Genomic DNA, 13,217 nt, shown 5'->3' with positions numbered 1-13,217 from the left:
TTCTCACTGGTTTAGAAAAAGGGAAAATTATGTTCTGATTTGATATATCAAAAGCACAAGCTACCAGCTTCTATTTCTGCTCTTTTGGCTATACTGACTAAACTGTACTGTGTGAGTGGAGCATATTAAAACAAAGAGCTGGCTTAATAAATTACTTTTATCCAGCTGTGCCGATCTTCCATTAAGTTGAAAAAAAAAGTGTTACTAGGCTTCTGATTTACAAAGGTGTACAGTAAATAAAATTACTGTATAATATCTCATTATTGCTGAGAGCCATATTGCTCCTGCTACAATTAAAATTAAATGATACCAGTAAAAGCAGCAGGTTACATTATATGCATATTTTTAGGAGTTGAAATAAAAGCACATTACACTTGCTGATGTGTAGAATAAAGTCAACATGACTGAAGAGAAGCATTTTTCACAGTATAAATAATTGATTGAACAACTGAGGCAAAACCTCAGTGAGGTAAACTGAACAGCTCTTTCTAACTCTTGCAGGCCAGTGAGATTTCTGAAACTGGATTTCTGTGTTCTGTCTGCCCAGCAGGTATCGCTGCATCTGGGAACTTTGTTACAACCTGACTGTCTCTTAACTGCCTAACTGACAGAGCTCCAGCAATAACTGTAAATGGGAGAATCATCCTCCAATGGGGATTTTTAGTAATGTTTTCTTCAAAAATCTGTTTAAAATCTCTAGATGATTAGTTGAAAGGACTTGTGTCAGGTTTAAAATCATATTCTAAAAAATGTCCTGGCCTGAAAGCAGCACGGCCAGTGACTCTTAAAAAGATTTGGGGATTGTGATGGATAATCAGCTGAATATGAGCTCCTGGTATGATGCCGTGGCCAAAAGAGGTAGTGCAGTCCTGGGATGCATAAACAGGAGAATCTGAAATAGGAATAGGAAGGTTATTTTACCCGTGTGTTTGGCATTGATGCAACCTCTGCTGAAATACTGTGTCCAGGTCTAGCCTCACAATACAAGAAGGATATTGATAAGTTGGAGAGGGTTCAGCGATGAGCCACAAGAATGATTAAAGGATTAGAAAACCTGCCTTATAACCATTCCCTTTCCTTCCACCACCGCCTCCCCCCCTTCCACCAGTTCCTAGTGAGTCCATATCCAACCTCCTTGGTTTTTTTTCTCCTTGTTTTAAGATCAAATCAGGTTCTTAAAAAGAAGGCTTTTAATTCAAGAAAGAAAGGTAAAAATCCTCTGTAAAATCAGGATGGAAAATAACTTTACAGGGTAATCAGATTCAAAGAACCCAGAGGAACCCTCCTCTAGCCTTAGGTTCAAAGTTACAGCAAACAGAGGTAAATCCTTTAGCAAAACGAACATTTACAAGTTGAGGAAACAAAGATAAAACTAACACACCTTGCCTGGCTGTTACTTACAAGTTTGAAATATGAGAGACTGGTTCAGAAAGATTTGGAGAATGTGGATTGACGTCTGGTCCCTCTTAGTCCCAAGAGCAAACACCTTCCAAAAACAAAGAGCACACAAACAAAAGCCTTCCCCCAACCAAGATTTGAAAGTATCTTGTCCCTTTATTGGTCCTTTGGGTCAGGTTACCTGAGCTTCTTAACCCTTTAGAGGTAAAAGGATTTTGGTGTCTCTGGCCAGGAGAGATTTTGTAGTATTGTACACAGGAGGGCTGTTACCCTTCCCTTTGCAGTTATGACATGGGCTCTGAGACTCCCTGTCATAGGTTTAGGGGATTTTATTTGGTGGTGTGGATGTACCCTAACAGGCAACTTGATCACAGTCCTTAGCACCTACACGGCAAGAAGAGTTCTGATGGTAGAGGGCTCTTTCATTTAGCAGACAAAAGCAGACAAGAGGTTAAAACCAACAACAGTGTGTCTACAGGTAAGAGGTCTGCTAACCACAAACAGGAGGAAAGCAGCAAAGAAGACATGCCTTGCTAACACACTGCATTGCTGCTATGTGGCTTCCATTCTTCCTGGCTCTCTGGCCATGTACTACACAACCCGTACTGACACAGTTTAGCTCTGTCTCCCTCTAGTGGCTAAATAAAGGTTTACACATCTACTACTACTCTCTTCTAGCAAACCTGGATTTTGGCCTTGGCCAGTAATAGTTTATGCTTCTAGATGGGGAGCTTAGGGGTAATGGAAGGATGACAAACAGGAATGAGGGTATGGAGGTGGATATTACCACATCCGAGGTAGAAGCCATACTTGAACAGCTTAATGGGACAAAATCAGAGGGCCCGGACAATCTTCATCCAAGAATATTAAAGGAACTGGCGCATGAAATTGCAAGCCCGTTAGCGAGAATTTTTACTGAATCAGTAAACTCAGGGGTTGTACCGTATGACTGGAGAATTGCTAACGTAGTTCCTATCTTTAAGAAAGGGAGAAAGAGTGATCCGAGTAACTATAGGCCTGTTAGTTTGACGTCTGTAGTATGTAAGGTCTTGGAAAAATTTTGAAGGAGAAAGTAGTTAAGGACATTGAGGTCAATGGTAATTGGGACAAGTTATAACATGGTTTTACTAAAGTAGATCGTGCCAAACCAACCTGATCTCCTTCTTTGAGAAGGTGACAGACTATTTAGACAAAGGAAATGCGGTAGACCTAATTTACCTCTATTTCAGTAAGGCATTTGAGATGGTTCCACATGGGGAATTATTAGTCAAATTGAAAAAGATGGGGATCAATATGAAAATTGAAAGGTGGATAAAGAACTGGTTAAAGGGGAGATAACGGGTCGTACTGAAGGGTGAACTGTCAGGCTGGAAGGAGGTTACTAGTGGAGTTCCTCAAGGATCGGTTCTGGGACCAATCTTATTTAACCTTTTTATTACTGACCTTGGCACAAAAAGCGGGAATGTACTAATAAAGTTCACGGATGACACAAAGCTGGGGGGTATTGCTAACACGGAGAAGGACCGGGATATCATACAGGAAGATCTGGACGACCTTGTAAACTGGAGTAATAGTAATAGGATGAAATTTAATAGTGAAAAGTCCAAGGTCATGCACTTAGGGATTAATAATAAGAACTTTAGATATAGATTGGGGATGCATCAGTTGGAAGCAACAGAGGAGGAGAAGGACCTTGGGGTATTGGTAGATCACAGGATGACTATGAGCCGCCAATGTGATATGGCCGTTAAAAAAGCTAATGCGGTTTTAGGATGCATCAGGCGAGGTATTTCCAGCAAAGATAAGGAGGTGTTAGTACCATTATATAAGGCGCTGGTGAGAACTCACCTGGAATACTGTATGCAGTTCTGGTCTCCCATGTTTAAGAAGGATGAATTCAAACTGGAACAAGTTCAGAGATGGGCTACTAGGATGATCCGAGGAATGGAAAACCTGTCACATGAAAAGAGACTCAAAGAGCTTGGCTTGTTTAGTCTAGCCAAAAGAAGGCTGAGGGGGGATATGCTTGCTCTTTATAAATATATCAGAGGGATTAATATTAGGGAGGGAGAGGAATTATTTATGCTTAGTACCAATGTAGATACAAGAACGAATGGGCATAAACTGGACACTAGGAAGTTTAGATTTGAAATTAGACGAAGGTTTCTAATCATTAGAGGAGTGAAGTTCTGGAACAGCCTTCCAAGGGGAGTAGTGGGGGCAAAAGACATATCTGGCTTTAAAATTAAGCTTGATAAGTTTATGGAAGGGATGGTATGATAGGAGAGCCAAATTTTGGCAATTGATCTTTGATTATCGCCAGATAAGAATGCCCAGTGGTTGGTGATGGGATGTTGGATGGGATGGGATCTGAGTTACTGCAGATAATTCTTTTCTCAGTGCTGGCCGATGAGTCTTGCCCACATGCTCAGGGTTTAGCTGATCGCCATATTTGGGGTAGGGAGGGAATTTTCCTCCAGGGCAGATTGGCAGAGGCCCTGGAGGTTTTTCACCTTCCCCTGCAGCATGGGGCATGGGTCACTTGCTGGTGGATTCTCTGCAGCTTGAGGTCTTCAAACCACAATTTGAAGACTTCAATAACTCAGGGATAGGTTAGGGGTTTGTTATAGAAGTGGATGGGTAGGGTTCTGTGGTCCGCTTTGTGCAGGGAGTCGGACTAGATGATCACATTGGTCCCTTCTGACCCTAGAATCTATGAATCTAGATCCCAGGGTTTTTGTTCCTTTTCCACTGACATCCCATCCAGGGGTATTGTGCTACAAGAAAAAAAAATTGTGACATGAGGCCTGATTCTCCTTTACATAAGAATCCAGTTTCATCGTTTATTTCCTTCCTCTGTGAGCTCATGTGACCTATGACTAGGGCTTGAATAAAAATCCTCATTGCCTACTTACTCCAAGTATGCAGCATGCATGGGTTACATGAATTGCACTGCAAACAGAGATGCCGCCTGAATGAAATGGAGAAACACAAACAATCTCTCTGTACTGTATGATAATGACCAAAAAGTAACTGCCTAAGGGAGCCAGAAAACTCTGCCATGAATGCAACGTTTGTACACTGAGCCTATTTACTTAACAGGTGTCCCCCAGGCTGCAATGCCAGGCTCTACTTGCCAAGTTTGCAGAGAGAGGGAGATACTTTGAATAAACAGAGGGGGAAAAACAATTCTGAAGGCATTTTCTTTGTTCTTTAAGAAACTTTTATTGTAATGAGTGTACAAAAAGTACAGTGCTGCTTTGCTGCATGACTACAGAAAGGAGAAGCTGTCTACATATTTTCTCCTACTAAATGGGAATAATTTAGAGCTTTTCACTGTTTCCAGGATGGTTTTTTCTTCATTTAACTAAAGTCTAGCAAGTGCCAAGGGATGGATTTAAAGATTCTCCTACACTGCTTGGAAAACTAAAGCCAACAGCATGCTGCTGTGCCTGTACAAATCACCAAGGTGTTCTCAGTGCACAGTCAGAAACTCCTGCTAACACAAGCGTCTAAGAATCAGATAGCAAAACTGACTATACACAGAAAGTGAAATTGACCAGCTCCTCGCTTTACTAGCTTAGGGAAGTGAACAATGTGAGATGCCTTTTCACCAGAAGATGCTCACAATATTGACATCCCTTATGCTACACAAACCCCCAATCAATAACAACAAAAGAAAACTAACAACATAAGAAAAACAAAAGCCCTACTATGACTCAAAGGCTCTATGGCAGAGTCCCCTGTTCTTTACAAACAGCGCTCATCTCAGACCTAACAAACTCACTACATCAAATACATTGCTTACAGGGTATTTGTCCACCAAGGGTAACATGTAAGGTCTCTACTGAAAGCTTGCAACTTACCAATGTTCATAATCACAGTGTGATGTGTTTACAGGTAATATTTAAGGAATAATATCACTGTATTGAAGTTTATGCCTTTATGGTTTGTAGAGGAGCAGACCCACACCTGCAGCACCTCCTGCGAATTAGCTCAATTCCAGCTCTGGAGCGCCCTCTGCAAGCCGGTGATCCACCTGTCCTCTGGCTCCCATGTCCCTCCCTGGACCCGGTGCCCTTTTACATGGGGTGCTGCCTCCTGGCAGTAACCCCTTTCTCTCAGGGTCTCCCCTCCCTGGGGAACCCCCACCCACTATCCCCACCTTGCCTCAGTATATGGCTACTGCCAGTCATTGTCTAGCCCCCACACCCTGGGGCAGACTGCACTATCAGCCACTCATCACTGGCAAGGAAGGTTTGGACCTGCTGCCTTGGCCTACCCCTGGGCTGCCCTCTACAACCCACAGTACCTAATAGCCCAATGCTAGGCTGCAGCCTGGGTCTTTCCAGGCTGGAACTCCCCAGCTCTTCTACCTTTTTCAGCCTTGCTTCACTCAGGTACCTTGTGATCTAGCTCCCTGCAGCCAGGTCCTTCTCCCTCTACAGGCAGAGGGAGACTCTTAAGCTTCTGGCTCCCAGCCTCTTTATACAGGCCAGCTATGGCCTGATTGGGGCATGGCCCAGCTGCAGAGAAGCTACACTTCTCAATCAGCCCAGCTTCCTAGCTCCCAGCCACAACCTTCCCCCAGGGCTGTTTCAAGCCCTTCAGCGCAGGAGTGGAGTAAGCATTCTGCTACCGGGAGTGCTCTGTCTGCTTGGGCTACCCTGCTGGCTGGAGCGTTCTCCCTCCTCTGGCTGCCTTGCTGGCTGGAGCTCCACGGGGTTCTCTGCTCGGTGTCCCCGTTAGGATCCCTCCTTCTGACCCTTTGACCTCACTCCTGTCCCTGTTCTTTTATTAGTTGTCCCCCGCACTCAGTGGGTTCTGTGGCCCTGTGGTTCCTCCCCTTAGGCTGGGGGAGGATCCTTTAGCAGTGGGCGGGCCTTGCCTGCCCACTTCCCAGACACCCAATAGATGGCTGGAGCTCCACGGGGTTCTCTGCTCGGTGTCCCCGTTAGGTTCCCTCCTTCTGACCCTTTGACCTCACTCCTGTCCCTGTTCTTTTATTAGTTGTCCCCCGCACTCAGTGGGTTCTGTGGCCCTGTGGTTCCTCCCCTTAGGCTGGGGGAGGATCCTTTAGCAGTGGGCGGGCTTTGCCTGTCCACTTCCCGGATACCCAATAGATGGCTGGAGCGTTCTCCCTCCTCTGGCTGCCTTGCTGGCTGGAGCTCCACGGGGTTCTCTGCTCGGTGTCCCCGTTAGGTTCCCTCCTTCTGACCCTTTGACCTCACTCCTGTCCCTGTTCTTTTATTAGTTGTCCCCCGCACTCAGTGGGTTCTGTGGCCCTGTGGTTCCTCCCCTTAGGCTGGGGGAGGATCCTTTAGCAGTGGGCGGGCTTTGCCTGCCCACTTCCCAGACACCCAATAGATGGCTGGAGCGTTCTCCCTCCTCTGGCTGCCTTGCTGGCTGGAGCTCCACGGGGTTCTCTGCTCGGTGTCCCCGTTAGGATCCCTCCTTCTGACCCTTTGACCTCACTCCTGTCCCTGTTCTTTTATTAGTTGTCCCCCGCACTCAGTGGGTTCTGTGGCCCTGTGGTTCCTCCCCTTAGGCTGGGGGAGGATCCTTTAGCAGTGGGCGGGCCTTGCCTGCCCACTTCCCAGACACCCAATAGATGGCTGGAGCTCCTTCTCCCTTCCTGGGCGGCTACTGCTGGCTGGAGTGCCCCCCTCCCGGCCTGCTGCTGCCGAGTGAGGGGTGGGGGGGCCTTGCTGGCCAGCCCCCACTCCTCCACCTCCGGAGAGAGAAGCCAGGACCCCCACCGCCACCGTTGCTACCACCTGTGAGGGGTCCTTCTTGCCTGGCCACCAAGGTTGTTGGAGGAGGAGCTGCTGCTGTTGCTGCTGTGTTTGCCTGGGGAACTGCTGGAGCCTGGAGGAAAGTGAGGACTACCTGCTGTTGGGGGAGCATACAAGACTCTGAAGACTGCCATGGAGGGGGTCTTTCAGGACTGAGTAACTCTCTGACTGTGCTCTAGTGGTGGGGGCGTAGACTGTGTTTGTGGGGGCACAGGGGATGTGGCATGGAGCCTGCCCCTTGGTCCATCTGTGTCCCCGCCCCCCAACCCCCACCACCAGCGCTGCCCCCTCCACCACCCCCACAGACTGCTTACCATCTGCCTTGGTTCCCACCTCTGGGGCTCAGCTGCTAGCCTGGCCTGCCACGCCCTATTGCCACCATTTGGGCCTCCAGCAGCAGCCAGCCAAACCTTTTGCCTTTGCACAAGTGCTTGTGGGTGCACGCACCCCCCCTCCCCTGGACTGACCCCTTTCCCTCTGCAACAGGCCCCCTAGCTTTGCCCCTTGTTGCCTGCCCCACTGCCCCTTGTAGCCTTTTGCCCCCCCCAGCTTCAGTTTGTTTGCCTGCCCTGCCTGTCTCCCCTTACAGCATTGTTTGTCCCGCCCCAGCCCTGAAGTTAGCCCCTTGGTCCCTCTGCCCCGTTCCCAGCCTGGTTGCTCCTCTTCCCCTATGGCCCCCTCACCTTGTTTAGCCCCTCCCCTCGTGCGCCCATGCCCCTTTAGTGCACTTGTGCTTCCCCCCCAGTCTGAGTTTCCCCTCTTGCACTGCACCCCCCAATTGCTATTGTATCCCTCCCTTCCCCTAGTGCAGCTAGAGGAGCCGGCTTTCACTCCCATGTCGGTGACTGACCCTCCCCCACGTCCTTCACAGTCTCCTTCTCGGCCCCCTCCCCCATTTTGGCACCCTCCTCCCCTGCCCACAGCCTGGCGGGGAGGAGTGGTTGACCTGCTTCCCCTCCCCTCCCTTTCTCCGGTGTTTCCCCTCCCTCCCTACTCATCATGGTGGGGGACGCAGCGGGTGGGACCCCTGGGACGACCCCTGTCCCCCCTACCCCGCCTGCTCCCTTGACCAACCCCCTAGTCTCTACCGCTGCCTCTACTGCCGGATCATCTGCCACCGCTCTCACTGGGGCACCGGCAGCGGCGGGCGCAGGGGTGACCTCTGCTGCCACCACGTCCCTCACCCCCTCTGCTTCTGGGGGAGCCCCCCCAGCTGGCAGGAAGGGCCAGGGCAAGAAGAAGGGAAAGGGCCCCACCAGGAAAACTAAGCCCTCCATGGCGGAGCCTGCCACCTCTGCCGCAGCCCCACCACCGGCCGCGGCGCCCCTCCCCGCTGTTCCCTCCACCAGCTCTGCGGGTGCCCCTCCCCTGGCCCCCAGGGCATACGCCCAAGTGACAGCAGCCCCCCCGCCTGCCGCTACGTCATCTCCCCAGCCTGCCACCTCTGCTACCATCTATAGCGGCCAGGGCCCCTTCCCCACCTTGACCAGGAAGCAGGGCGTCTGTTGCCTCCTGGTGCCCGCCTCGCCCCACGTGGAGACCTACATGTGGGCTTTGGCGAGGGTGGTGGGGCTCACAGCCATCGTGGCAGCCTCCAAAATGTATGGCAAGGTGGTCTTTTTCCTTGCCTCGGAGGCCGCCGCCCAGGAGGCGGTGGAGAAGGGCCTGGCGGTGGGGGGGCATGTTCGTCCCCCTGGAGCCGCTGGAGGACCTGGGAATCCGTGTCGTCCTGAACTCTGTCCCCCCCTTCCACCCCAATGCCGCCCTCTTGCCCACCCTCTCTACCCTGGGGAAGCCCATTTCTGTAGTGAGCCCTCTCCCCTTGGGCTGCAAGGACCCCGCCCTCCATCACGTCCTCTCGTTCCGCCGGCAGGTGCAGCTTCAACTGCCGCCGGTGGCACGTGGCGGGGAGGCGCTTGAGGGATCCTTCGTGGTCCCCTATCAGGGGGCCCATTACCGGGTGCACTATTCCACGGGGGAGGCCCAGTGCTACCTCTGCCAGGCGACGGGGCACGTCCGGAGGGACTGCCCCTTGGCCCGGCTCGGAGGAGTGCCCGGGACCCCCGAGTCCCGGCAGGGTGCTGACCCTGTTATCGTCGGCACCCCTGGCCGCCCGGTGCCCAGGGCCACCCCTCCTCCTCCTCAATCCATCACTGCTCCCGCTCGGGCTGCAGGGGTACCTCCCTCGGCATGCCCAGACGAGCGGGAGAGCCCCGCCTGCGCTCTGGCAGGGCCTGTGGAGGAGGGTGCGGCAGGAGTACTGCCGGGCATGGGAGAGGGCCCTCCCCAGGGGGTATCTTCCCTTCCTCCGGCTGTCCCACCAGTTCCCCTCCAAGTCCATGACCCACCAACCCTGCCCTCCGACCCGACCCGTCCCGTCAACCAGCCCGCGAGCGACGCCATGGAGGGCTGGACCCAAGTCCAGGGTAGGCAGGGCAAGCAGAAGGCTCGAGTTCCGCTCCTACCACCTGATGCGGGAGCCCCCTGTAAGACTAAAAAGTGGGCCGCAGATGCTGAGTCTTCCGCCGTGCTCTCGGGATCAGTCCGTCCGCCAGTGCCGGCCAGGGAAGCCATGGCGGCACCAGAGGGTACCACCGTCCCTCCTCCGCAATCCCTTTTTGTGGAGGCCTCGGATGCGGTCCCCCCTGCTCCCTTGTCACCTGTGCCCCCTGCAACACTCGAGGCGATCGTTGCCTCGGGCACTAGTGGGGAGGACCCTGGGGTGGTCGGAGGCGAGCCCCCCTCCATTTTGAGAAGATCGAGGCCCTGGGTCTGACCCCGGTTAACCAGGGGGAGGATGACCCTCCGCCAGTGGGCCTTGACCTAGCCGTCCTCACCCTAGCTCCCCTTTCCCCGTGCTCCCTCCTCCTGACTGCTGCATCCGCTCCCGCCTCCGAGGGTCCCTGGACTCCCTGCCCTGCCTGGCCGTGGATGGCACCCCGCTGACGGCCACTGAGCACGTTGAGGCGAAAGCCGGTGCCTTGCTGTCGGGAGACAGGCTACCAGGGGTATCCCTCGGTAGCGTAGAGCACCCGAGTTCCTTCCCGGGCCGGGGCCCCACCGAAGGTGTTCCATCTCCTGATGCCATGGCTAGCGCACCTCCCATTAAGCCTGAGCCCGGCATCACTGGGGACCCCCTCCCTACCCCTCCAAGCCCCGCGCCTGGCTGTGAGGAACTGCTTCCTGACGGTTCAGCTCCTGCGGCCCAGGATCCTGTCTCTGTCCCTATCCCTGACCCCACCCCAGCCCTGCCCTTACTCTTGACACCATCCCTGTCCCCTCCACCACCCCCGATGTTATTGCCGCCCCTGGGGCTGTCCCTTTCCCCTTCCCTTTCCTGGAGGGTGACCCCCAGGGGGTGGCCTTTACGTTTCACAGTCCCGACCCCCTCGGGGCTGCACTCTTCCCTCCGCTGCCCCCCGTCGAGCTGGGGTCTGAGGCGGACCGTGTGGCGCCAGTCCATCGGGCGCCACGTCGGGGGTCCGCCCCCTGCCCTCCCGTCTCCGTAGGCCACGGAGCTTTGCTAGAGGCCCCGCCGGTGGATCACGGGAGGCCAGTGACCCCACCTCCCCATGCGCTGCGAGAGAAGCTGCGGGAGTTCCTGGATGACGTCAGGGGCTCCCGCAACAAGGTATGGCTTGCTCTCCTGTGCTGGGGGGATTTCCACCAAATCCTCCGGGCCACGAGGGCCCTCATGGGGGAGGGCAAGAGGACCGGGAAACAGGGTGCCGTGACTTACTACCTGATCCGCAAATTCTGTGATGCCTTGCTCACCTTCGGGGTGGGTCACGGCTTGCTGCGTGGCCCAACGGGGGCCGTGGGCGTCCCTGCCGGCGAGGATCCCCCCCAGCCCTCCTCATGGCACTCGTCACCTTTGCCACGTTGAACACCCAGAGCTGTAGGGTGGGTTTCCGCAGGAGCCAGGTGCTCTCCTTCCTTCGGGAGTGGGGGGTACTCTGTGGTTTTCCTGCAGGAAACCCACACGGATCCAGCTGCCGAAGCCAGCTGGCGGCTGGAGTGGGGGGACGGGGTCTACTTCAGCCATCTCACAACCCGTAGTGCTGGAGTGGCTACCCTGTTCTCTCTAGACCTAAGGCCAGAGGTGCTGGGGGTCACTGAGGCTGTGCCGGGTCACCTGCTGCACCCCCGAGTCTGCATGGAGGGGCTCGTGGTCAACCTCATGAACGTCTATGCCCCGACATTGGCCCCGGAGCCACTGCCGTTCTATCAGCAGGCATCCGCCTTCCTCGGCTCCTTGGATCCTCGTGAGTGCCTGGTCCTGGGCAGGGACTTCAACATCATTCTAGAGGAACGGGACCACTCGGGGACCGAGCAGAGCCCGGCCGCCGCGGACGTCCTCCGGGAGATCGTCAACCGTCACTCCCTGGTGGATGTCTGGCACGACCACCACCCGGATGATGTCTCCACGTTCACCTATGTCCGGGTGGGGGCCCAGCAGTCGTGCCACTCCCAGTTGGACCACATCTACATGTCACGCTTCCACCTTTCACGGGCCCAGTCCTCCAGCGTCCGGCTGGCCCCTTTTTCGGATCACCACCTCGTCACCGTGACAGCCTCTCTCAGTGCAGAGAGGCCGGGGCTGGCCTGTTAGCACTTCAACAACAGCTTGCTGGAGGATGCGGGCTTCGTGGCGTCCTTCCGGGAGTTCTGGCTGGCCTCACGAGGGTAGCGGCATACCTTTCCCTCAACGCGGCGGTGGTGGGACGTGGGGAAGGTGCGTGCCCGGTTCTTCTGCCGTGACTACACCCAGGGTGCCAGCCGACGGAGGGATGCGGCAATAGGGCAGTTGGAACGGGAGGTCTTAGAGCTGGAGAGGCTCTGGCCGCCAGCCTTGAAGATCCTTCCCTTTGTGGGGCATGCCGGGAGAGGCGGGAGGAGCTCCGGGTCCTCAAGGACCATCGGGCTCGGGGTGCCTTTGTTCGCTCCCGCATCCGCCTCCTTCGGGAGATGGATCGCAGCTCCCGCTTCTTCTACACCCTCGAGAAACAGAGGGGGGCCAAGAAGCACGTCACTTGCCTTCTGGCAGAGGACAGCACCCCCCTCACAGCTCCGGCGGAGATGTGCGAGAGAGCCCTGACCTTCTATGTGCACCTTTTCTCCCTGGATCCAACCGATCCTGCTGCTCTCAGAGTGCTTTGGGACGGGCTCCCGACACTCAGCGCGGGTGACCAGGACCAGCTAGAGCTGCCTCTCTCTCTGGCCAAGTTCTCGGACGCCCTCCGTCGCATGCCCACCAACAAGTCTCCGGGCATGGACAGGCTGACCGTGGAGTTCTACCGCATGTTCTGGGACCTCCTCAGCCCGGACCTGGTCACCATCTGGACCAAGTCCTTGCAGGGCAGGGTCCTCCTTCTCTTGTGCAGGCGAGCTGTGCCCGCTTTATTGCCGAAGAAGGGGGACCTCCATGATTTATTGATTTGGTGTCCCGTCTCGCTCCTCAGCACGGACTACAAAATCGTAGCCAATGCCATCTTGCTGCGGCTGGGGGCTGTGCTGGAGGACATGATCCACCCAGACCAGATCTACATCGTCCCAGGCCATAGCATCTTTGATAACCTCTATCTGGTCCAGGATCTCTTGGAGCTTGGGTGCAGGGATGGTCTGTCGTTCGCCTTCCTGTCCCTGGATCAGGAGAAGATGTTCGACAGGGTGGACCATGGCTATCTCCTGGGCACTCTGCGAGCGTTCAGCTTCGGGTCCCAGTTTGTGGGTTTTCTCCAGGTGCTGTATGCTTCCGCAGAGTGTCTGGTCAGGCTCAACTGGACCCTGACCGAGCCAGTCAGCTTCGGGCGGGGAGTGCAGCAGGGGTGCCCCCTCTCGGGCCAGCTGTACACTCTGGCCATCGAGCCCTTCCTCTGTCTCCTCCGCAGGAGGCTGACGGAGTTGGTGCTTCGGGAGCCGGAGCTGCGGCGCCGACAATGTGCTCCTCGTGGTCCAGGACCCGGGCGACTTGGCGCAGGTGGAGGCCTGCCAGGCAGTGTACTCGGCGGCCTCCTCCACCCG

This window comes from Gopherus evgoodei, chromosome 2, assembly GCF_007399415.2.
Source record: "Gopherus evgoodei ecotype Sinaloan lineage chromosome 2, rGopEvg1_v1.p, whole genome shotgun sequence".
Taxonomy (NCBI): Eukaryota; Metazoa; Chordata; order Testudines; family Testudinidae; genus Gopherus; species Gopherus evgoodei.
This window is presented reverse-complemented; position numbering follows the sequence as displayed.